General features: G+C 43.3%; 1 protein-coding gene across 2 annotated transcripts in view; it reads right to left on the bottom strand.

Annotated features, from left to right (window-relative positions):
• The window catches only part of MTUS1 (microtubule associated scaffold protein 1), a 101,061-nt gene extending 82,583 nt beyond the window's left edge, over positions 1 to 18,478 (bottom strand). For both annotated transcript variants that reach the window (XM_081875640.1, XM_081875641.1), the window contains exon 1: positions 18,352 to 18,478. The gene's annotated coding sequence lies outside the window, so the exon portion shown is untranslated. The remainder of the gene's footprint in view (positions 1 to 18,351) is intronic.
• Positions 18,479 to 25,059: the final 6,581 nt, after the last annotated feature.

Below are 25,059 nucleotides of genomic sequence, written 5' to 3'. Positions count from 1 at the left end.
GACTAAACCACTTCTGGCGCAACGGAACACCATGACGGAAACCAGAGTGCATGGAAATGCTGTTTACCTTCCCAACACTGCGGTGCCTATTTATCTACTTGCACTGGCGTGCTTTTGAACTGCTAGGTTGGCAGGAGCTGGGACAGAGCAATGGGAGCTCAGCCCATTGTGGGGATTCGAACCATCGACCTTCTGATTGGCAAGCCCAAGAGGCTCAATGGTTTAGACCACAGCGCCACCCGCATCCCAACTTTACAGAGCACCTACAACTAAGCACTGGGATGCAAATATTCATTATTGAGAGTGGAAAGAAACAAATCACAAGCTTGGTTTCAGTCAAAGTGCTAACTAAATGAGACCATGTCGTTTCCTGACAACACAGGAATTGGAGAGCAGCAAAGTGTTGTGCCTAGGATTTCAGCAGGGTAGTGATGTGCGGTGAGAATGTTCTCCGAAGAAAATTCTCAAGAATGAGAATATTCTCGAGAATATTCTCTGCTAGAAAATTCTTTGGACAGTATTCTCCACAAACTGTAAATTCTAATGTAAGAACCAGTTTTACAACCCACATTTTAAAAATCTAGTAAATAATAAGCCAACCTGTGATATTGCCAGAGTAAGTAATGAATAATGTGTGGGGTTTTTTTATCCAGTTACAGTACATTACTGGGCATTGTGTCATTCACCATTGGCAGTTCTGAAATGTGAGCTACAGAAAACATTTTTTAAAAAAATGCTATTCATTTAATTTTATGAACATTTGAATTCGTATGTATTTCAACTATATGTAATAGCCTTTTTTCTATTTTGGTGCGACCTTATTCTTAGCAATTCTATACCCTTGGTCATACAGTGTGATTTTTTCTCTCCAGAAAGTAGCTTTAATGCTTTATACACTTAAAGTACCTAGGCCTATATAATGATGTGTAACAGCATGTGAGATGGCCTTGGTTTAAACAGTTGATGTTTCTATATTTTTATTTAGTTTTTGGTTGCCATCTGAACAAGTTTACCCATGAATAACCGTGTATATTAAATACTTATATCATTTTCAATGCATTAAAGTGAATATTCTATTTTAAATGAAAATTCTCTAATATTCTCATTAATCGAGAATATTCTCTAAAATATTATTCTCAGTAATTTAACATTACTACAGCAGGGTGCACTAGTATGTCACACATGCACATTGAAACCATAGTTTAATTTAACTGAAGTTTGAAGCGTGGGTGGAGAACCTTTTTTAGTCCAATTGATACATTCCCTCATAGGCAACTTGGGGGGGGCACATGTTGGGGTGGGTGGGGCCAGAGCCAAAAAATGGCAGAACAGTAGGTGTGCCTCTTACTTTTGTATACTAGGCTACATTCCAGTCAAGCAAAAGTCACAGGCACACACACAAACCCCTCCCCCTCTTCTACCTTGGCAAGCAAGAAGCATCCTTGACACAGTTAAGCACTTGAATTCCCAGTAGTAGTTGTGACAGTAGTGTTTACATTCATCTGACACACAAGAATTTTGAAATACGGTATGTAAAACCTCATCATTTCACTTGGGGTTAGAAAGCAGAACACAGATCAAGATGCCTACAATCCAGCCTGGGAATTTTTAAAAAGAGATCTTTTACTCCACTTACTAACTTGCTATTTCCCCGTTTGACTTCCGTCTAGCTATTTCATTGCAAGCATGTATTCAGTTGCTCAACTGCACTAGAATGTTTTTGCTCTCAAGAACGGAAGGCTCTAATAGTCCCACTATCAATATTTTCCCAGTGCCTTGATGTCATAAACCCCAATAAGGTCCATAGCCTGTCAGTTTTTTGTTTTTTTTAATACACAATTTACCCTGGCTTTCATAAAACTTATTAGAAACTTTACGAGTGCGCACAATAAAAATATATATAAATTTATTCTCTTGCCCAAAACAAGTTCTCATAAGATGAACCAGATGCAAGAAAATCATTCCAACTTTTAGCGCTTAAAAAAACCAATGTTTTGCATTTGGAATAAACTTCAGTTTCCTCGTGAACTAAAATAAATGCAGTAAGTCACTCACCATGTTTGTGCAGCGGTATGCGGATTCAGTTCCTAGCATCCATTAAGACAAAAGGAAAAATGCAGACTTTTCACAAAGACTCCTGTCATGCGAGTGCTGCATTCAAAGATCAGTTCAACAGTAACAGGGCAGAGTTTAGTAACTTTTTCCCAGCTGAAGGATTTTCCTGGGTCTTGCTGCCAACCAGGCATCAAGAGCTAGTTGTTTGCCAGCAGTGAACTCCTCTGCTCTTGCCAAGCCTTCCCTAGCTTTTGAAGGGCACTGGCACATACATATCCTGCTAGCCCTACAACTTTACTTACAGTAAAAGGAAAGCACAGCTTGTCAAAGTGAGCAGCTGGTTAGCCATTCAGCTGTGGGAGGAGCTATAAGCTATTAGCATTCCATGTTGCTTAGCAACTGACAGGGAGCATGATTTGCAAAAAAAACCCTTTGAATCAGAGAGGAGGGAACTATACACAGTAGTTTAGTGGCACAGAGCAGACGTTGGAAACCAATAAAGTTTTATCCAATGAGAGTTACAACACCAGCACTTTCAGAAGTATGCCCATTTCTGCATGTTATTATGGATGGGGTGCAATGCTTTCAAGAGTTGACAGTCCTTTTTTAAACGGCAAGGTTTTAAGCTACAATTACACATTATTGGAAAATGCTATTTTACACCAATTTCTCCTTGCAACATTAAAAAATAATAATCTTGGAGACATACCAACCAGAGCTGTGACCTTAAACACACTTGCTTTTAAATAAATTCTTTCTTGATACAGAGTCTTGGACTTCACTATAAAAATGCCTTAACTTAAAAAACAAGAGTGTAAAGTAATAGAATTTCAGCTTTGCTATCTCACTGTAGAAAATAAGACTCCTGCCAACTACCAACAAATCTCAGCATCAGGTTTGGAATTATCTCTAGTATGCTCTTACCCCTGTAATCACATTGAACAGAAAAGATTTCTACATAATTGCTACCTGTTCAATATATACAAATCTCAAATTGAATGAAAACAGACATATTAAGAGGAAGCTACACTTCAACTATCCTCTCAAAGTGGTTAGGGCTGCTTGGGTATTTAATATAAACATTCAACTGAACAATGGCACAAAATTACATTGCAATATGTTTACAGTACAATATTATGCATTAGTCTCTGTGTTGCGTATTCGTATAATTATTAATAATAATAATGGGGAAATGACTGCTTCATGGTATGCATACACAGAGAGCGAGCAAATAAAGACATTTTGCTGCCTTTGGCAGAGGACAAGATGGTCCCTTTCCCTCCCCACTCTCCCAGTTTCTTCTTCAGAGCTGATTGGATCTGCAACTGAATCACTGGTGAATGGACAGCATCCTCGACAGCATCCTCTCTACTGCAACTGAAGGCACTAGGGTACCACAGGAAGTGTGTAGCAGGCCATTAATCATTCTCAATTAACTACGGTTCAGAGAACTCTTGAGTGTGAGGTAGGAGAAGTACTGGGCCTATTCAGCAAATTTAGGTTTATAGCACAGATATAAAACTGCCTAAAACTTATATTTTGCTAACGTATCCCATGAACACCTTACCCAAACATCCTGCCAAAAAAAAAAAGTTAATTATCAGAATTCATTTTACTATTGGTAGTGAGTAAAAACCATATTGCTCACAAGACTACCTGCATTTTATGGATTTTGTATTTGGCTGTGATTTTATCTGTTTGCATTTTACCTTGCTTAGTCAATCTGATACGAGGGTAATAAATAATCATAATATTCCAGGGAGGGAAAACTGGCAGCCCTCCAGACGTTGTTGAACTCCAGCTTCCATTAGCCTCGGCCAGTATAGCCAATGGTCAAGGACGACGGAAACCGTAGTTCTAAAACACATGGAGTCTTGCAAGTTATCCATTCCTATGCTACTCCCTAGTCTTCAAGGATACAGACAATTTTCCCTGAGTGGCAGAAGATAACAAGAATGTCTAGAATGCCACATTGCAAACTTCAGGTTCTCCTTGGATCTTTGGATAAAGGGCAGTTAAACAAACCATGTCTAGTGCTTCAGCTCAGTGTTGCTTGCTTTCAGAGTAAAAGCTTCATCAGTTCATTTCTTTTTCAACTCGCAAGTCCTGAATTACTGGCAAGAGTCAATTTGAACTTGTAAATACAGTGGCATGGCGGCAGCAGGAGGCCCCATTAGCTAAAGTAGTGCTTCAGGTTAAGAACAGTTTCAGGTTAAGTACGGACCTCCGGAACGAATTACCGTATTTTTTGCTCTATAAGACTCACATTTTCCCTCCTAAAAAGTAAGGGGAAATGTGTGTGCGTCTTATGGAGCAAATGCAGGCTGCGCAGCTATCCCAGAAGCCAGAACAGCAAGAGGGATCAGTGCTTTCGCTGCACAGCGATTCCTCTTGTTGTTCTGGCTTCTGAGATTCAGAATATTTTTTTCCTTGTTTTCCTCCTCCAAAAACTAGGTGCATCTTATGGTCTGGTGCATCTTATAGGGCGAAAAATACAGTAAGTACTTAGGCACCACTGTAAGGCTCTTTTGGATGAAATATTAATTGCCTCTGGTCTATTTTTTGGGTGTCCTGCAACGCGTTTAAGTTGTTACTCAGCTAACTATGCATTGGAATCTTGCTCTGGATCAATACTGAGTAGAATTTCATGACACATTTGCCAAGCTGTACAGGTATTTGCCTATCATGGTCTTGCTCAGCATCTTGATTTGTTGGAGGACCACCACAAGTAATAAATGGGGACTAAAAGTGTCTCCCCCATCCCCGAAAGTGGTTGGTGGTTAGTATTTTTGCCATGATGTTACTCAACAATCTATCTGTCACTGAGTTGGGGGGGGTTTAGATGGCTAAGTTTGGCCCTGGAGCTGCCAGCTGCTGACCCCTGCACCAGGGAAATATTCTCAGTGTGTCAACAGGCTTCTTCAAACTTTGCAGACACAGTGATCCTCAGGGTCCCTTCAAACTCTACAATTCTATGATAATTTTTAACTTTATACTTCAAATATATACCAGTAGGAGGATAATAATTGTATACTTCTTTAAACATTTGCAAAAGGCCAGATATTTCATCTTATTTTCTGCCTTAGTGATCTATAGTTATTATTTCCCATCATCTGACTGAGAGTGCTATTACTTCTATAGCCAAAACAGCACCTGCACACAAGAGGGAAATACCGTCAGCCTCAGGAGAAACCCAAGCTTTGCACATGAAAAAGAAAAACGTTTAGAAAAAACTAAAAGGGGGACTCACTCCCAAATAGGTAAAATAAAGACCAACAATGTTCAATGGCTACAAAATACAGGCTATGAAAAGCAAGGGTAGGGATAAGATACAGAGCTACTGGGAAATCAGAGGAGGAGGAGAATTCAAAGGAGCAGCTCGAATCCTCAACCGGGAGCATATCGCACTGCAACATTTTTGTAAAAAAAATAATTTTAAAATCCTTCATAAAAGCAATTTGTGTGGATAAGAACTGCTTTCAACAAGTTTAGAAGCACGACTTTGTAGATGGAAGATGGCAGCAAACCTGCTCAACCAGTTTAGTTTATTACAATTTAATAGGGGTGTTCCACAGCTACACAATCATGATGACAAAGGAACTCCTTAAGTGGTTCTTAAATCAGGGCCAAATTACCTCTGTCATTGTTCATGGGCCAAGTGCAAACCTTTTCTTTCCCAATTTTTTGGTGCAGAGAAGGGTCCAGATTGGGAGCCTGGAATGGGGGTAGGTCTGGATTTGGGAGTGAAGGAGAGAAACATACCTGCAATTTGTATTGGGAGAGAACTGGTGATGTTACAAGCTTCCTCTCTCTACAACGGTTGTCCCCTCATGTTGTACATAAATAACTGGGTAGTATTAATAGTAGCTTTACTCTAACCAGAGTCTGTTATACTGTACACAAGTGCTAAATATAACTTACACTAGTGTTATTGAATGACCTTCTACAGAAGTGTTTTCTCATCAATATACCTAGCCTAAGAAATTAGCTCGATGTGACTGCAATAGTGCCTTGCTGCTGATTATAGTTTAGTTAGCTTCACAATATTCAAAATGAAGTAAATACCAGTGTGATATCACAGAGCTACCAGTTTCCATTTGCAGTGATCCTCTAGCACCAAAATTAGTAACTAAGCCTTGTTGATGCCATCAGCTACCTTTATGTTGCAATACTACTAGCAAATATTATTATGGATCGTTTTACTACTTTTATTTTCTGGTTATTTGTTGTTTTGCATTTGAATATAGTATGGAAGTTATCTTGTGAGGCTAAAAAGTGACTTATAAATATTTTAAATAAAAAAATGTACCCACCAGGCATGTACTGAAATGCAGTCTACCAGATGTTAATTTGTACTCCTAGTGGGTATACTTACACTTCATAGGATAATATGCCAAACACAAATGTATGAGTGGAAAATGTTTACAATAAGATTGCACTAGCCCTGTGGAATGTTTTCTCCTTCTTTGAACTCCACTCCATTTCAGAATTGTTCACCATACAAAAGAATTGAGGGCTACTATTCGTCAATAATTCTAAAGCCATCTCTGGCTCACTCAACTAATTTCATATTACTTTGGATCCTGGCCATATTTAAAAGGATCCTGTTCATAATACTGAAAATGCTCAGCAGACATGCACTCACTGCACATTTCCCAAGTTTCCTATTTCTCCTCCTCATATAGACCTCAGGAGTGTCATCTAGTCCAACCCCCCTGCAATGCAGGAACCTTTTGCCCAATGCAGGACTCAAACCCACGACTCTGAGATTAGGAGTCTTGCCCTCTACCAGCTGAGCCACTCCAGGCAATGTAGAAACTGCTTTGCTGGGAGACACCCTTGTTTTAATGTTCTAAATATACATCTGTTGGAAAGCAAAATGGGCAATGCAACAACACAACATATGCTACAAGCTCACATTAGTGGCATCATATTTCCTGGGAGTTGCGTCACCTAAGCCATTTGGCCAGGGAGAAGTGAGGGGGAAAACCCTGCTCCAACTCACCCACAAAAGTGAATAAAAAACTATGCAAACTTGTATCTTGTTTGTGAGTGGGGCAGAGGACCCAAATGACATACAGTCTGGACCCAGAAAGTCCTGTTGACACCCCTGAGTACATTACTGTACCTGGCAATGACTAGGGCAAGGTCCAATGTCTCTAGATAGGGAGATATCAGGTGTATGGGTTACTTTCGGGTTTTGGTGGTTGCGCATGCACAAAGGCGCTAAATCACGCTTTGCACATGCACAGAAGTGCCAAATTGCAACCCATGCATGCGCAGACGCGCTGTTGCAGGTTGCGAATGCTGCAGGTTACAAGCGTGCATCCCGCATGGATCATGTTCGCAACCCGAAGGTCCACTGTACTTCCATCTTGTGCAGCTCAAGCCTCAGCTTGTTCACCCTTATTCATTCCCAACCTGTCCAACAAACACTGAACTGTTGACACACAGGATTAACACAAAGCAGCTAGTATACTTTTTCAGAAAAGAATACTTGAATCCTGCATGAACACTTCACCTCTGTTGATAGCAAGCTGGCATCACTTTAGAGAATTTGTAGCCATTCAAAAGTGAACAGGAGCACCAACACAACAGCTGACTAAAATAGAATGGTACCTAAATTAGAATAAGATTTGAGGGCAGGAGGGAGAAACAGTAGTACTGAAAAGTGCTGTATTAACAGTGAAACTGGGGCATAGCTAATGACAAGAATTTGGATACCTTCCCTATGAATTAAGAATAATTCCACCATTCATCTTGGAGCAAGAAGGGAACTAGCCAACAAGCATGAAAAATTGTAAATTCAGGAACTGGAAATATGGCTCATGGGGAATTTTTTTTTTAAAAAAATCAACAAAAAGTTACCCAGTTTATATTTGGCTATTACTTACCCCCTTTTACAATTTTTCAACAAGTGTCACAAGAATTCAGACAAGGAATTTCACTATTTTCATTTTAGAACATGAATAAAACTTGGCAAAAAGGTTGCAGCAACACGGATGGAGGGCAGGTTGCCCCCTCCCTTATAATTTTACCAAACTATTTTGCACTGAGCTTGGAATGCAAGGTTGGAGAGGGTCTATATAGTTCTTAGGGATGAAACTAGGCTTATTTTCACCCAGGTCAAAGACCCAGTGGCAAAGGAAGTGGGTGCGGGGGGTGCAATCCGCCCCGGGTGTCATCACTGAGGGAGGGTGACAATATGAGGTTTTTTTAAAAAATGGGCTCAAGGAACTTTTTAGGAGTGACACAGTGACTTAGGCACCTGCAGGTTCCACGCTGCCTGAAACAGCAGCATGGGACTTGCCTCTGCCTACGTTGCCTCTCCCTCAGCCACCCTACAGCTGAGGGGGATGGAGGGGGATGAAGCGGAGAGGCTCGCCCCGCCCCCAGCTGCAGGACACACACACCCGCACCAGGAACCCGAGCGGCTAGCTACATCGCTGGGCCTCCCACATACATTTGTGTACACACACACGGGTTGGGAGCCTGAGTGGCACCCCTCTGGAAGCTTCACCCCAGGCAAAAAACCTGGCTAGCCCTCCCCATTGCTACGGCTCTGGTCTTAGTCTCCTAATGCGATGGGGGTTTCAGTCAGGAAATGAAGGGAAAAGGAGTAGAGACAAGAGGAATGTGTTAGGGACATGCACAGCTCCTCCGGTTGGGAAGACTAAAGAGCTTGGTGAATGGCTCTTCTGTGTATGAAGCAAATGGAATCCTGCTAATATGCTTTTTTTTGTCTGCATCTGTCTCCTAGCCCTTGTTTTTTTTAATAGAAAGCTATTTATCAACCGAGTTTAAAGTTTTTGTTCTGAACTGATTTGTTTATTATTCAATACAGTAAGTGTGAAAGCAAGCTACATTTTTTTTTTTTTTTTAAATGAAACTAAGCAGGGGGAAGTGGCTTGGGTTCAGAAGCAGTGTGCAGGGCAAGGTTAAGTGTCATTTTTATCTGCTCCAAATCTCCCACCTGATGAGAAAGCAGCCACTGGGCATTTGTTACATGCATGCATATGCAAAGTGTAGTTAGGGCCTCTGGGTTGGTATACACATTGCTGGATTTCTCAGCAGATAAACACTGTCAGCTGAAAGTGTGAACTACAACTCTAATTGCACCGTATTGCCAGCCATGCATGCAATTTGACAGGCTCATTCATACCTTCACCATCATCAAGTTACAATCCCGCTTCTGCAAAGGCGTTCAGTCTTCCCAAGAATCTCATACAGGGGTCTTTCCACAGTCTGACTCCTTAAGTGGTAGATGCCAAGGGTTGACCCTGCAACCTTCAACACACTGTTCCCCATTAAAGTATGTCAATGTCTTCATGCTATGTCTCCATGGTGGGACTGATCATCAGCATCATACCCTACTTACAGCTAGGTATGCTTCCTGCTGACCACCAAAGAAGTAATGAGGAAAAGCCCTCTTTCTCATAATTTGCACTTTTCTGGGATATGAAGAGAGGTCTTTGGATGCTTGAAGTGAGAATTACAACCATTCTGAGTAACTAGTCCCGTCTGAAAAAGCACTGGGAAATGAAAACATTTTCATTTCCTTTGGCAAAGCGTGGGGTTTAGGAGGCAAATTATTCCTGGGTGAAGCAGGAATAATAGTACCAAACACTCTGCTTATATTAAAAGTGATTCCCAACAAGAAAATAAATGGGAAAACATAGTGCTCTCTTATAGCAGTCACTACTATGTTATCACATGAATGGAAGCAACCCAAAACTGCCATTAGCTAAGACGGATTTTTAAAAAAGAAATTAGCAGATGTAGTCCAAGCAATAGTGCAATGAGGTGTTGATACACTGCTACCTCAGGTTAAGAACTTAATTCGTTCCACAGGTCCGTTCGTAACCTGAAACTGTTCTTAACCTGAGGCACCACTTTAGCTAATGGGGCCTCCTGCTGCTGCCGCGCCGCCGGAGCACGATTTCTGTTCTCATCCAGAAGCAAAGTTCTTAACCTGAGGTACTATTTCTGGGTTAGTGGAGTCTGTAACCTGAAGCTTCTGTAAACTGAAGCGTCTATAACCCGAGGTACCACTGTATAGTTACCACGTTATACAATTTATTTTCTGTATATATTAAGTCATGACTCTTATGGTTCTTAACAAGGATAACAAGAACCTTGTGCACATTTAACATGCTTACCTAAATATATAGCATGTACATAGAAATGGCTGCATCTCCCAGTCACACGTACCTCTCAGCTGTCATGCAATTTGGCTCTCAGTCCTTGGACTTTAAATGAAGGATGAATGGGAACACATGGCTTTAATGGAGAATTTGACAAATTCATGGAAGAGACAGTCATTGATGACTGCTAGCTATGATGGCTATGCTCTGCCTCCACAGTTGGAGCAGTAATGCTTCTGAATACCTGTTGCTGGAAACTGCAGGAGGCGAGAATGCTCTTGTCCCCAATCCTGCTTGCGCGTTTCCTACAGGCATCTGGTTGGCAAGTGTGAAAACCAGATGCTGGACTAGATGAGCCACAAGGCTGGTGTAGCAGGCTCTTCTTACATTTAAAAGCAATGTGTGGATCAATGTTTGAATTCCACCAGTCTGCAATGCAAGAATGCAAGTCAAACCTATATTGATTGAGTAAGCAAAAGACAGCCATTTCCCCCTCATTAACATTCCATACCATTCCATATCCCGAAGAACACTTTCCATCACTCAAGAAAGTGCCCTTAAGGGAATTCTAGAGTTTCAAAGTTAACCTCCACACCAATCATGTCATCTCACCCCACATGACTTGATGATTACTCTAGCAACATGAAATTTCACCAGTGGTAAATACATAATCATTTCTGTGGCATTATCCCATTAACTTCATGCAATCGTTTTGCTGGCAATAACTCCATCCCATCACAGAGAAGCAGCTTCCTACAACAAAACAGCATAACCCATTATGTAGCCTCAATGTCAGAATGTTTTCTTAGTACAGTGCTCTCCTCAAGCATTGATCTATAAGATGCAATCTGCTAACCATAATTTATGACTGACACCAGCTTCTTCTGTAAAAATCTGAGAGTTCACATCTGCATATTCATCATGGAAAATTGCATGCGTTAAAGTAAACGAACCAACGACACAAATCTTTCATCATACTTTCCAAGACACATTCAGGCAAAAGCCTCAACCCACAATGAAGGTTATTGTTCTTAATCAACAGCTTCATGCAAGTGAAATAAATCCATGGAGTTGTTGTAAGCAAGCTTTCTTTACCAAAGTGGTTCTACCTAATCCTGTGCACCCAAGGAAATGAGAGTACTCTGGAGCTGACTATGAAAAGTTGCCTCGGTTTCAAATGGAAACACCAGTATGAGTTTCAACTTGTTAAAAAGTATTCACTGTGAAGTCTCCAAGAATTGGGGAAGTGCCCAGCTTGTGACTACTATACCACCCTGAAGTTCAGCTGCAAATAAGCTGAAATGCTGTATTCCTGTTTGGAACTGCCCTGCACAATATGTTGGAGATATTTGTTGAAAGACATTTTTTTAAAAAAGTAATTACAAGTACAGTTAAATTTCCAATTCCAGAAGCTTCACAGTCATTAAAGCACAACACAGTCAAAAGCTTTTCCACTATACCTCGGCTTAAAAAAAATATCTCCCAAACCCACACCTTGTACTCAACCAGTTACAACTGATTACTGTAGTTGAACAGATCACATACTACAATTAAAGCAGAAAATTTAGGGGTTTTTTTAACCTACTCATTGTAGATATGTAGCTTCCAAACCCCTGGAATGCATCTATAATCATCAACTAACTTTACATATTCATAGGTTCAATCAAAAAGGCAAATAGCTCATGCAAATACTTCAGTTGTTTCTTTATGTCAAATGCAGAAGAAACTTGCTTAGTCAGAACCAAGTCCCAGTGCTTTCAATGGGGCTCATTTCCAAGCACACATGCTTAGGCTTGCAGTCTCACAGACAGCTCACCAATTAACTTTCATTTTCTAAGGCAAGAAAGGAAAGGAAATGTTCTGTCGGACTAAAACTTGAACATAGGTCTCCCATACAAATAGCAAATAAAACAATTAAGATCTGAGTGTGTGTGTGAGAGAGAGATTCGTATTTTTTCCTACCTTAACACAATCTGTTCATTGGTACATACATTCTGCAATGAAGGTTTATTAAACATCTGTTATAATGTAACCTGATTTTTTCCCAATAACTTTACAAGTGATGCCTGGAAAACGTTTAACCCAGTGGCACTTTATATGCCAGCATACTGAAGCAAAGCACTTAGGGATTTCAGCAGCTCATTCCAAGCAGTCGAGTTTGTCCTGTACATTTCTTTAGTGGGCGATTGACTGCTTGGGGCATGCTTGGCTTTAAAAAGCATTTTTAAAAATCCTTTCATTTTTCAGTGAACCTCAAGAAATGATTCACACACCACCTTTCCTTGACCACAGTGCAACGGTATCAAATTTCAACGTGAATGCCCTTTCCAGTCCCCCTCTTTTTGCCAGCAGTGTATTGTAAAAATAGAAACAAAAGTATAAGCATTTGAAACTACTGAGCATCTTTCCAAAGCTAGATGACCTTAACCACATCACAAGTTAAGGCGTGATACTTAATTACACAAGTGTTTTGAATTGCAGTATTTAAACTTCCATGTTCATACCACTGATTTTCTTCCTTTATTACAAAGGAATCCATCAAACAAACAAACATCCAACATTTCCTATGGCTTCTTATTGTTGTGTTGCTTCACAGACTAGTGTTACCACAGTATTGGAAATTAGAAGAAATAATCACCAAGACTTCTTCATAACTTTGACACCTACAGGTATGCTCTTGGTAGCCCTTCTCCTGTCTTGATACATAATCCACCACTGTGAGATTTAGTTAATGCAAGACTCCAGCAGATCTCTTCATGCCTCAAAACCCATGCTCTTAAAACACTCTACTGTTCCCCATCTTTATTGGAAACCTGGGTAGTCACAAAACACATTACAGTATAGTAACTAGCAAGTCACAACATGCTAAATTCTCTGCATTTTAAAAAAAGAGGCAGGCTTTAAACTGTGTGGCTAATCCAGTTATGCTTTGATGGAGGTTTCTCTCAGGTCAAGGTTACGGTCCCTGACTGAGAGGAAGGGAAATACCACAAAAAGAGGGCAGGGTAGGGGGGAGAAGGATTGAGAAAGACAAGGATTCCTACACCTAACCAACATTTCGTCCAATGCAGTAATTATTTTCTGCAATGCAATAATTATTTTCTCCAATTATATCCACTTTTAGAAAAGAGGCAACTAAAGCAACCCAAATGATGCCTGCTCTTGTTGAAGAAAACACAACACACCTAAGGTTTGATGTTTAGTTCACGGAATAAACACGAACGAAACAAAACATTTCATTGCTGGCCAAGTTTTCCCACAAGAAAACACCTGTCCTGGGTGTTCTGAATAATAAGCTAAAGGCCACAGTAAGTAACTAATAACAGATTACTCTGAGAATAAGTACCTGGTCTGGCAGCCAATGACAAGATGGACAAAAAATTAACTGGGAATGACTCCTCCTCCAATTACAACCTCTTTTTCACCATTTTTACCATCAACCACTGAGGTTAACATTATCGGTGCAATGCCAGCTTCAACCATTTGGACATGAAAAGGGTATATATTTAATTTAAGTACATTACACACTATAAAAAAATTCTTGAATTATTTCAATAATTGAAATAATGGCAATGGCTTCTTTTTTGCATGTTTCCCACTGAAGCACTTGAGCATGAATGAGGAGCCTGCTGAACTCCAGATTGTCATTGGACTACAAATCCCATCATCCCTGACCATTGGACATTTTAAAAAACAAACTTGTTCTTCCAAGTAAGAAACTTTACTAACCTTCCAAAGCAATTACTTGGGAACATTTTAGCAGACTACTGGCATTCAACTCGTGGGTTGCAGCCACAGTTGGTGGCACCAACCGTTTTTGGTTTGAGTTCTCCTGCACCAAATAAAAAATTTCAAAGGAAAAGATAGATAGGGGCGAGAAAGGATAAGAGAAAAAGACCTTTAAAAACTGAAAAGGTGCATCTCATGTCTAAGCAGGTTGATGACTATTGATCTTTAGATAGCTTTATTACAAACGTTTATACCAACTGTGTGTGTCAGTTTTAGCTTGATAAATTAACTCTGATGGCCTTTTGGTTGATGCCCTGGTGGACCACTGGAATGCAGAGCTAACCAGGGTTATCGACTGTCTGGTTCCGAAGCACCCTCTCCAATTGCATGGGGTCCGGATGGCTCCATGATTTCCCCCGGAGCTAAGGGCAATAAAACAACTGTTGAGACAGCTAGAGCACCAGTGGCAGAAAACCCACTCTGAATCAGACCAAACGCAGGTTAGAGCTCAATGTCAAGCCTACCAAGTGGTGATATTGACGGTGAAGAGGACCTTATTCACTGCCTCTATTGCATCTGTGGAAAATAGTTACAGGAGACTCCTCCAGGTGGTCCAGAGTTTAAAGGATCCACCTTTACCATTGGGGTCCAGTGAGGACCCCAATATCTCCTGTGGTGACTTGGCAAAGTTTTTTGCAGATAAAATTACTCAGACCCCACCGTAGGGGCAGGACTGGGGAGGGAGAGTGCCAGAGCTCTGACTAGTCAGGTTGTATGGGATCAATTTCAATCAGTTACCTCTGAGGATTTGGACAGCCTGCTTAGACGAGTGATACTGCCCATCCTGGCTCATAAAAGCAAGCCAGGGAGGGTTGGGCAATGGGCCTTGTGGGGTGGTGAATGCTTCCCTCTGTGAGGGAGTCTTCCCAGACACACCTCTTAAAAAAACCATCTTTGGACTCAGCCATCATGGCCAATTATAGTCCAATCTCAAATCTTCCATTCTTGGGCAAGGTAATTGAGCAGGCGATTACTGAACAATTCCAGGGATGTCTGGAGGATGTGGACCATTTGGATCCCTTCCAATCAGGCTTCAGGCCTCATCACAGGACTGAAACTGCCTTGGATGCGCTGGCCGATGATCTCCAGTGGGCTAGAGACAGAGGTGAAAGCTGTTTCTCTCAGTGGCCTCTGACACCATTGACCATGACATCCTTCTGGACCACCTAGAGGAGTTAGGAACTGAAGGGACATTGTTCTACAGCGGTTCCGCTCCTTCTTCCTGGGCCGTGTCCAGAGAGTGGTGTTGGGAGGGGAGTGTTCAGACGCCTGGGCGACATATCAATATATCGCCCAGGACCGGTATGAGGGGCAGACCGCGATGACAGTTTCACTCAGCAGTATATTGCTGGTGAAACTGCTGACTTCTGAATCCCTCTGCTACCAGCGCCAAGGGCGAAACAAGCTGCAGCCAGGCGCTGGAGGCAGCGGTTTCACCAGCGATATACCACTGAATGACACTGCCATCGTCTGCCCTCATACTGGCAGAAGGAGAAACAAGTTGCATCAGTGAGGTGCTGATACAGCTTGTTCCTCCCTCTGCCTCTTTCAACTGCTTGGCTGAGGAGCGTGCTGTTACCCTCACCTCAACCAAGCAGTTTTAAAGAGCCCCCGGCGGTGCGGGGGCTCCGTTAAGGTGCTCCCCCTCCCCAGCTGAGAGAGCCCTGATCCGGCTCCTGCTTGCACACCAGCAGGAGCAGGATGGGGGCTGCAAAGCTGGGGAGGCGCTGGCTCCATCACACTTCTTGTTTAAGGGGGGGGCAGCTGCCGTTCCCCCTCAATGGAGAAGTTTAAAGGATCCCCTGCCTCTAGCTGTCCTTCTAGAACTGCAGTCCAATCATTATTCCTGTCATACTAACCGTCATAGCAGTGCAGAATGCTTAGCAAACCAAAGAGAGGTCAGTGTTGAGAATGCAACTGTCTGCGCAGGAGAAAGAAAGGACATTTCTACTGGATGTGAAAAAAAGCCGGAGTGCTACTTGACACTGTTCAGCCTGTCCGACGGAGACAAGCATCTGAGTGCTTCTCTTGTAACAATAAAGCATGCACATTCCAAACGCTTGCTTCAATGGTGGTTTCAGAGTTTGAAGCATTAAAATAGAGCAGCACGGGTTTTCCCATGAAAGGCTTCACCTGGATTGCACAATAAGCTGGTTACCTTAAGAGTACACACACATATGGTAATTTCACTCTTGGTTCAGCAGTTCTGGTTGCCCCAGCAGACCTTGAGAAGTCTACTGCTAGGCAAGTGAGGTGAGCGGGGGCAGGGGAGAGAAACAGCAGAGAATTAGGTATTGTTGTTGGTCACCCTCCAGACAGCATATAAGGATTAGCCTATAAACTTGGTAGTTTTCACTGGGTTATTCAATACAAGCCCCAGAGTGGTTCTCCCCATGATGAGAAAACCTGACACTAGACATTAGCCTAGCAGAGAGGAAGCAGCATAGGAACAATCTGATGCCAGGAATACTGTGGGGGAAGGGGAGGGGCTGAGTGAGGAAAAGAGATTTCTGACTGCAGTGTGCCTTAAAGGACCTTAACAGTTGTTCCTTCCTTAGGAGATTTCTATGGCTAGGGCCCCATTAAGAGACATTCACAAATCTGTCCCGATCAAGTTCCTGAACCAAAAGAGAAAAGCAAATAAACCAAAGCAGAACCCATGATATTAAGAACATAAACATTCAATGTTGTTGTTGTTGTTGTGCACACATAAATAGCATGCTATTCTAAGCCTGTTAGGATTAACATCCTGCTATGTTGTTTGGTAGGCTGTGAGAAGGTTTTACTTAATAACAAATTCTTGATGTTGCTGGATGACAACTCTCACCATCCCCGGCCATTGGCTTGTGCTGCCTGAGGCTGCTGGGAGTCACAAAGAATGTTTCTAAGTAATGGGTGCCATTCATCCTTTCAAAGCATTCCACAAACCAACCAGTAATCCTGTTTTACTGATAGGAAGATGAAACAATCCATAAGGTCTTGAAATAAGCCATCTCAAGTTCAACTTCAGCGGCGTTTTCAAACCAGTAGAAACACCTTTGAGCCTACCTATCTGTGTATCATATTAAGGCGGAACAGAAAGCAAATGATACTTTTTTTGCCCAAAAGCCAGATGTACATTCTACTAGATATCGGTTTTTACAGATGTGCCAAATGTAAGAAACACACTTTTCTTTTCGTTTAAAGGAACGCAAAGACTGGAGATTTAAACCAGTCTGAAATGTGAAATATAAACCTCTCAGCAGCTACCTGGGGGGTATCAGGCATCCCTTCCACGTTCTGTAAGATCAAGCACAAAACTCGGAGAGAAGAAAAAACTTAATTAGGCTTTTTCTACTCTCAGCTGCGGCAACGCCTCCACCGGCCCTCAAGCGATGAAACGAGGACGCCTGTTGCCTAAACTCTTCGGAGTCCGCAAATGCGATTTCTCCCCATCTGATCGGCGGCAGCCCGCGCCAGGTCCCGTTCGCAGAAGGGCTCGCAGCACAGAGCAGGCGCAACAGGGATCAGCCAGGAGAGAGAACCCTTTGGCCTGAGCTGCGACATCCTTGCCAACTTTCCCCTGGAGTGCCTGGCACAAGCTAAAGCTGGCGGGTGGCGGCGCGGGGTGGAGAGAGAGAGAGAGAGAGAGAGGGGGGGGGAGCGAAGCTGTCTCTCTCTCCCCCCCCCCCCCCGGGCGCAGGGCGGAGAGAAGGCGCAGAATCGCGGCGGGCCAATGCGGCCGAGGCGGAGCCCAGCCAGAGCCGGCGCCAACAGCAGCAAAACGCCAGGGGGAAGGAAAGGGCAAGAGCAACTCGGAGTCCAAGCAACTCGTAGGAAGGCCAAGGCCGCCGGCCAATGGGGAGACCCTCGCCGCCGCGGCCGCGCACCCCATTGGCCCAGCCGCGCGTCCCGCCGGAATGGGGGAGGCCACGGGGAAAGTGCGGGGGGGGGGAGTGGGAGACGAGGCGAAGCTCTCCACAGCTACTCGCGCCAACTTGACAGCGACCCTCTTCCACACACAAATACATATCTACAAATCTCGCCTCAGGCCCCACAGCCGTAGCCCTTTCGAAACGCGGACACCCACCCGAAGTTGCGGCGCCCCCAAAGTTCCCTCACGACCTTTCCCCGCGGCGCCCGCGAAGGGCAACGGCGGCGCCTCACGCCCCACAAAAGCCCCACCGCGGCTCCCCTCGCTCAGCCTCAGAGTCCGCTCTCTCTCGGTTACCCGCTGCGCCACACTTCCAGCTTTGAGGAGCCTGAGGGCAAAAGGGACGCGCGGCGTTCAGTTCCCCCCCCCCTCCTCCTCCGTCCCCTCGCCCCCCTCACCTCGCCGAGCTTCCCGCCGAAGCGCAGCAGCCCTGCAGTGGCGCTTTATTACCTTCCGCAGAGGAGGCGGCGGGACGCTTCGCCTCGCGCGCCTCGGGCAGCTGCTGGGTATGCGAGTGTGTCTGGGCGCGCACTCCTCGTTCCTGGGTTTCTCGCGCTCTTCTTTTCTTTTTTTTCCCCCCCTTCCCCCACCCCTTTTTGGGTCCGCTCGCCGCCCAGTGCGCGTGCTCAGCACCGGCCGGGACCAGCCGAGGAGCGCCTTCCTCGCCTCCTTTCTTCGACGGAGCCGCAGCACCTGCCTTTCCTTTCCCCCCCCCGGTGACGTCACGGCATTCCTCAATACCTGGCCCAGAAGCGGAGCGGGGCCAGATCTCGACTCTCTCCTTCTCCCTCGAACAAGTAAGACACACGTGAGCGCAAACCGCCGCAGGACAAAACCCGCACACTTTGTTCTGTGCCGCTTTGGGGATCGATCCTCCTGGGTGTCGCATCCCGCAGAGCCCACCCCCGCCCACCTCGGTTGCTGTGACTTTAACACAGCCTTTGACCAGGTGAGGCTTATGCCCCATCGCTTCATCTACAGGACCAGGAAGGTGGAAGGGGGAGAGACTTACTGGCTGCATTTCTGCCTGCTCTTAAAGGCTAAGAAAAGCTTTGCTAGAGCAGGGCAAAGGCAGACCCCTGCAAGTGACCCTATTTTCCAAGGATGTCACTGATTTTTCTGATTGCCCTCCCGTTTCCGATTGCATCATTGAATGTCCCGCTTCTCCTTAAAAGTAAAGGGACCCCTGACCATTAAGTCCAGTCGTGACCGACTCTGGGGTTGCAGTGCTCATCTCGCTTTAATGGCCGAGGGAGCCGGCGTACAGCTTCCGGGTCATGTGGCCAGCATGACTAAGCCACTTCTGGCGAACCAGAGCAGTGCACAGAAACGCCGTTTACCTTCTCGCCGGAGCGGTACCTATTTATCTACTTGCACTTTTGACATGCTTGCAAACTGCTAGGTTGGCAGGAGCTGGGACAGAGCAATGGGAGCTCACTCCATCACGGGGATTCTAACCACCAACCTTCTGATCGGCAAGTCCTAGGCTCTGTGGTTTAACCCACAGCACCACCTGTGTCCCGCTTCTCCTTAGGATGTCCCTATTTTCGTTGGAGAAAAGTTGGGAGGCTATGGTAGGACATCCCTCTTTTCATTGGAGAAATGTTGGAGGGTATGGATTTATCCAACCAATGAGCCGTCTGAAGGCAATCCTGTATAGGGAAGGTTTTTTATAAAAATGTTTAATGTTCTCTTATGATTTTATATATGTTGGAAGCTGCCCAAAGTGGCTGTGGCAACCAAGTCAGATGTGTGAGGGTATAAATAGTAAAATTGCCCTTATGGAATGGACTGTCCCTATTTTTATCAGAGAAATGTTGGAGGGTATGCATCTAGTCTGGCTTCAGGTTCTCACAGGGAGAAGCCCACAAGCAAGACCTGAGCCATAAGAACCAACTTCTAGGGCCCAAGGTTCCTTTGGCTCCCCCAATGAAAGTTTTCAAGGGGGCCAGGGCCCCCCAAATTGTTGGCTATTTACCATTCAAATAGTGTGTGTGCACCACATCATCTGATCGATGATGCGGGGGGGGCTTACCTACCCCCTCAATATTTTATTCAGGTATTCAGGTTGGCACCCCTGACCTGAGCCATCAGTGCCCTCTACACCTGGGATTCCCAATAAGAAGATAGAGGCAGAACACAGCCATCCTGTAGCCATGTCTTGTGGGAGCAAATTCCATAGTTTATGCATTAAATCGAGCCCCTTCAGGAAAACAGTGTTGGTGCCTCTCCCAGGGGAATTGCAATGATGCAGCTAACTCATCCCCTTAGAACGTAAGTAGGTTTGGCATTTACTGACACAAAAGAATCTGGGGTCATAACTTCACAAAACCGATTGCTGCTGATTGTGAAAGTAGACAGCAAGAAGTGGTAAAACACAAAACCACAGTGGTTTGAAGGTGCAATAAAAAGAAATGTTTAAATGTGTCAAACTGTACACGAGTTCCTAAAAGGAAACAGAGATTCAAAATCTGCTTTGGGCTTTGCTGGCAATAAAGAGCTTGGGCATGCATGATTGCTTAGTCATTCATACTGCAATCCTGGAAGCGAGCCCTACAGGATTCCATGGAACGTTTGAGCAGGCATGCATGGGATTTCTTTTTGCAAATGATGATCTCCAAGCACCAGTTTACAATATTTAAAATTGGGAATACGTCCCAGAATTGTTCAGAAGAAGAATAACAGCCTGGCCCGACCCATGTTTTCTTGGCAATAGCTTCCAAGGTCTCAGTGGCACTTGCCTCCAAGTAAATAAGGTTAGGACTGCAGCCTAAAATGTGGACCAGGCTGTCAGCCTTAATCTTCTAAGCTGGGATCATGCCACTTGTATTTGGTGCTGTGCTATACTTAGTATGCTATTGGCATTAAATGGTAAGTTACCAGTGAGGCTGACTGACAAGATACAAAAGGGGATTGGGGCTCTTGTACATTTAATAGTTGTAAAAAAAAGAGGCAATTTGAGCAGATGTAACTTTTCTCCACCCAAGACATGACAAAATTCCATTTCATTCACTTCTTCCAAAATTCCATCTTCTACTCAACTATTATAGGGACAAGAGATTTGTTCTCTGTTAGACCTGGACACCTAAATAGACATAGGAAAGTTTTTCCCCCTACTCAAGGTAACCTCCATGTGCATCAGTCTGGGATCTAAATTCCATGGAAGACTTAATACTAGAGAACATTGGTGACTTGGCACTACTTTAAATGATTTGGTAACTGAGCACGTCAGGAGGGCATTGTGTTCTTTGACCCAAGTATTTTAAAAGATGAATGGACTGTGCTAAATGCAGTCTTACATTATTGCCACATGAAAGAAAACTATGTTTACTTTCATTATGGTTTGCTCTGGAGAGAAAGTACACACACACAAAAAAACACACACCATAAGAGAAGCTGTCACATCATGAGAATGCATACTTGTTTGGTGAGTAAACGCATAACTCAGATCCAATTGATGAAAATGGTACTTACAGGGCATTAAATTAACTAGGTGGCTCATGCAGGCTATTCAGTGAAGCTAGCACCTGAAGATTTAGAATAGTATCTGTTGCCTTAAAAGTCAGCTCTGTTTGATCACCTGTGTGCAAACTCATAAGGAGAGGAAATACATCACATAGATCTTTTAGCACTAGTTCACTGCTGTTCACATGAAGGGTGGCAGAGACATCATCACGCAAGGAACGTAGTAACTGAGCTTCCATTTCTAACTTGAACTTGGTGAAGACCATTCCACCAAATCTGGAAGGCAAAAAGGAATTTCTCGTGTTTCTGTGGTTGCCAAACATAATATATTTCGAAATAAAAAAGTGCCCCCCAATAGCCCAAAAATGCTGACACAAAAGGTGGACTGGGGGTTTTATTTAGACATTTCTACCTACTTACTGTGGGTAGCGCTGTGGTCTAAACCACTGAGCCTAGGGCTTGCCGATCAGAAGGTCGGCGGTTCGAATCCCCACGACGGAGTGAGCTCCCTTTGCTCGGTCCCTGCTCCTGCCAACCTAGCAGTTTGAAAGCACATCAAAGTGCAAGTAGATCAATAGGTATCGCTCCGGTGGGAAGGTGAACGGCGTTTCCGTGAGCTGCTCTGGTTTTGCCAGAAGCGGCTTAGTCATGCTGGCCACATGACCCGGAAAAACTGTCTGCAGACAAACGTCGGCTCCCTCGGCCAGTAAAGCAAAATGAGTGCCGCAACCCCAGAGTCATTCATGACTGGACTTAACTGTCAGGGTTCCTTTACCTTTACCTTTACCTTTACCCACTTACTTTAATTTTATAAATAAGTTCAAAGCATCTCACAAAATGACTGAAATACACCAAAATGTAGCATTAACAAAATAATAACTATCTAACAAAACATTACTAACAAAAATACAGTATCATGTAACAAAAGTAGGTTAAAAAATGTTAAAGAACAGGGAGAAAGAATTATTAACTGCCATTAAATGTTCAGTGGAATAAAAAGGGCTTAGCAGAACACTTGAACGTAACAGGAGCCCTGCTGTAAACACAGCATCCTGGGCTTACAGTGGCCAGGAAAATGCCTATGGGGAAGCCCTCAACCAGGTCATCAGCACTCTCCCTGCTTGTGATCTCCAGCAACTGATATGCAGAGGCACAATGCCTCCAACAGTGGAGGTAGAAAAAGCCATCATGGCGACAAAGATCCCTTAAAAGAGAGGGAGCCAGCCACCCTTTTCTAGCAAGTAAGTTCCATAATATGGGTGCTGCAAAAGAAAAGGCCGTTTCTTAGATCCCAACCACTTCTGAGCATGGTGGAATGCACACCAGGGCCTCCAGCATTGAATAAATGCAGTGGGTGGACAGATTGTATGGGCCATATCTCCGTGGTAGAACATCTGCTTTGCACACCCTCCAACAAAAATAGGGACGTCCCACAAGGATAATTTTACTATTTATACCCCACACATCTTACTGGGTGGCCCCAGCCACTCTGGGCAACTTCCAACATATATAAAAACATAATAGAACCAGTGCTCATTGAGGGGCAGTATTTCTTTTTTAAAAATATTTTTATTAAGAATTTCAACACAATAATTTTAACAAAAATACATCATCCACATTATTTTTCCCCCATTATCCCCCCTCCCCCCCGAACATATGCCCACCCTCCCAATTCCTCCCCGCAACTTCTCTCAGCTCCTATCTCTGGTTTCTCAACATATGCTTTTATCTGCATGTTATGAAATTGTAATGATCCTCAATTTGTCTATTTGTATATTACCAATAAAGATTTTGTGAATGTTTATTCAAAACCTGCTAAGGAGTCCAATTCATATTGTTGTTTCTTCAAATATTTCATGAAAGGTTCCCATTCATCTTTAAAATCACATTTATCTTTGTCACGTAATTCGTGTGTCAGTTTTGTCAATTCTGCATAATCCATCAATTCTTCTTGCCACAGTTCTTTCATCGGGGTTTCTTCATTCTTCCATCCTTGCGCTATTAAGACTCTTGCCGCCGTTGTCGCATACATTAAAATGTTTTTAAATTTCTTTGGCAGGTCTTTCCCCATAATCCCTAACAAGAAAGTTTCAGGTTTTTTCACAAATGTTAGTTGAAACATTTTCTTTAACTCGTTATATGAGGGGCAGTATTTCAATATGAGTAGGAAAATAAGAGTAACCCTAAACATTTTTTTAGGAAAAAAAAGCACTGAATAGAACATTAAACATAAAAAAAACCCTATACAGGATTGCCTTCAGGTGGCTCGGGGGTTGGATAACTCCATACCCTCCAGCATTTCTCCAATGAAAATAGGGACATCCTAAGGACAAGTGGGACATTCCGGGATCAAATCAGAAACCGGGACAGCTTCTCTAAATCAAGGATGTCCCTGAAAATAGAGACTTGGAGGGTCTGGCTTTGTGGGCAGAAGTTCCCAGGTTCAGTCTCCAACATCTCCAGGTAGACCGGGAATGTCCCTGGTTTGAAACCCTGGAGAGCCATTGCAAGTTCATGTAGACAGTACTGACTCAGTTTTCAGATATCGTAGCCCCAAATCACTGTCTTTGTAGGTAAAACCAGTGCATCTACAATATATTATACAGAGTGTGCATCTCTTTCTGCAAATGCTTAACGCTCCTGTTGTTGTAGACAATAAAGAGCTGGACAAAGAGACTGGTAGGCAAGCATAAGGAGAACAAGGTGGAGGGGATAAGATGCTGCAAATGTGGGAGTAAAACAACCATTACAGGAGTGTTTTCAAATCTATGGGTTCTTGAGTATCCTTAGAGATACAAACGCCATCATTTGGGCATCATTATTTTAGCCCTTTATGTGTAGAAGGAGATTGGGGTCAAGGCAAAACAGTGCTGCAAAGAGCTGAAGCAATTGCATTGATGCTGTTATTTGCCACCCACACCACATACTTTCTAGATCATAGTACAAACTGTACAAAAGTACATAGCAGATAAGGCAATAACTTTTGACTAATGCCTGCTGGTGTAAGATTATTCAGGGTTCAAGTTTGTATAAGATCCTTATCAGGCAGGAGGAGAGATTAGAAGCTGCAGGTATGGAGGAAACTTGTTTAGAAATGCAAATGTTTTCCTCATCATATTGCAATGTATTTAGTGGTAGTATGCAGGAACCCAAATAACACCTCTTCTAAACACATCTACACTTAGATCTTGAAGGCCTTGAGTTGAATCTAAATTCCATTTGAAGCCACAAGACCTGCTTCCCAGTAGATGTGTTTAGGATCAGTGTTTTACTTGGACGAATGCCTCATTGACTTTAAGCTAGTATTTAAGCACACGTAAGCCTGCAGTATAAGTTTCTATATTTCTTCTACAAAACAGGAAACACAGAAGAAGTTGTCATTTGCATACAATACAGTTATGTATCTAACTATAAAGCGCATCTTGTAAAAATGTTGTAGAGCCTTCATTTTGAGGGTGCATTGCTGGCTAATCTTTCTATTCCCTTTCCCCTGTTTGGTGTATGGCACTTTCTGGAATGACTTTTAGTCATCCTTGCCGTCTGCATTCCCTTTTAGTCTACCTGATAAAGAATTCAGTTTTAGCTCAGAATTTGCATTCTCTTACCTGCAGCAATACAAATTGTTTCCATAAAACATCATTGCCTTTACAAGGTTGCCAAGCTGTGACTCTCCAGAGGTCATTGAGCTCTGTT

This window comes from Podarcis erhardii (genome assembly GCF_964252035.2).
Source record: "Podarcis erhardii genome assembly, chromosome: 9".
NCBI classification, from domain to species: Eukaryota; Metazoa; Chordata; class Lepidosauria; order Squamata; family Lacertidae; genus Podarcis; species Podarcis erhardii.
This window is presented reverse-complemented; position numbering and strand designations above follow the sequence as displayed.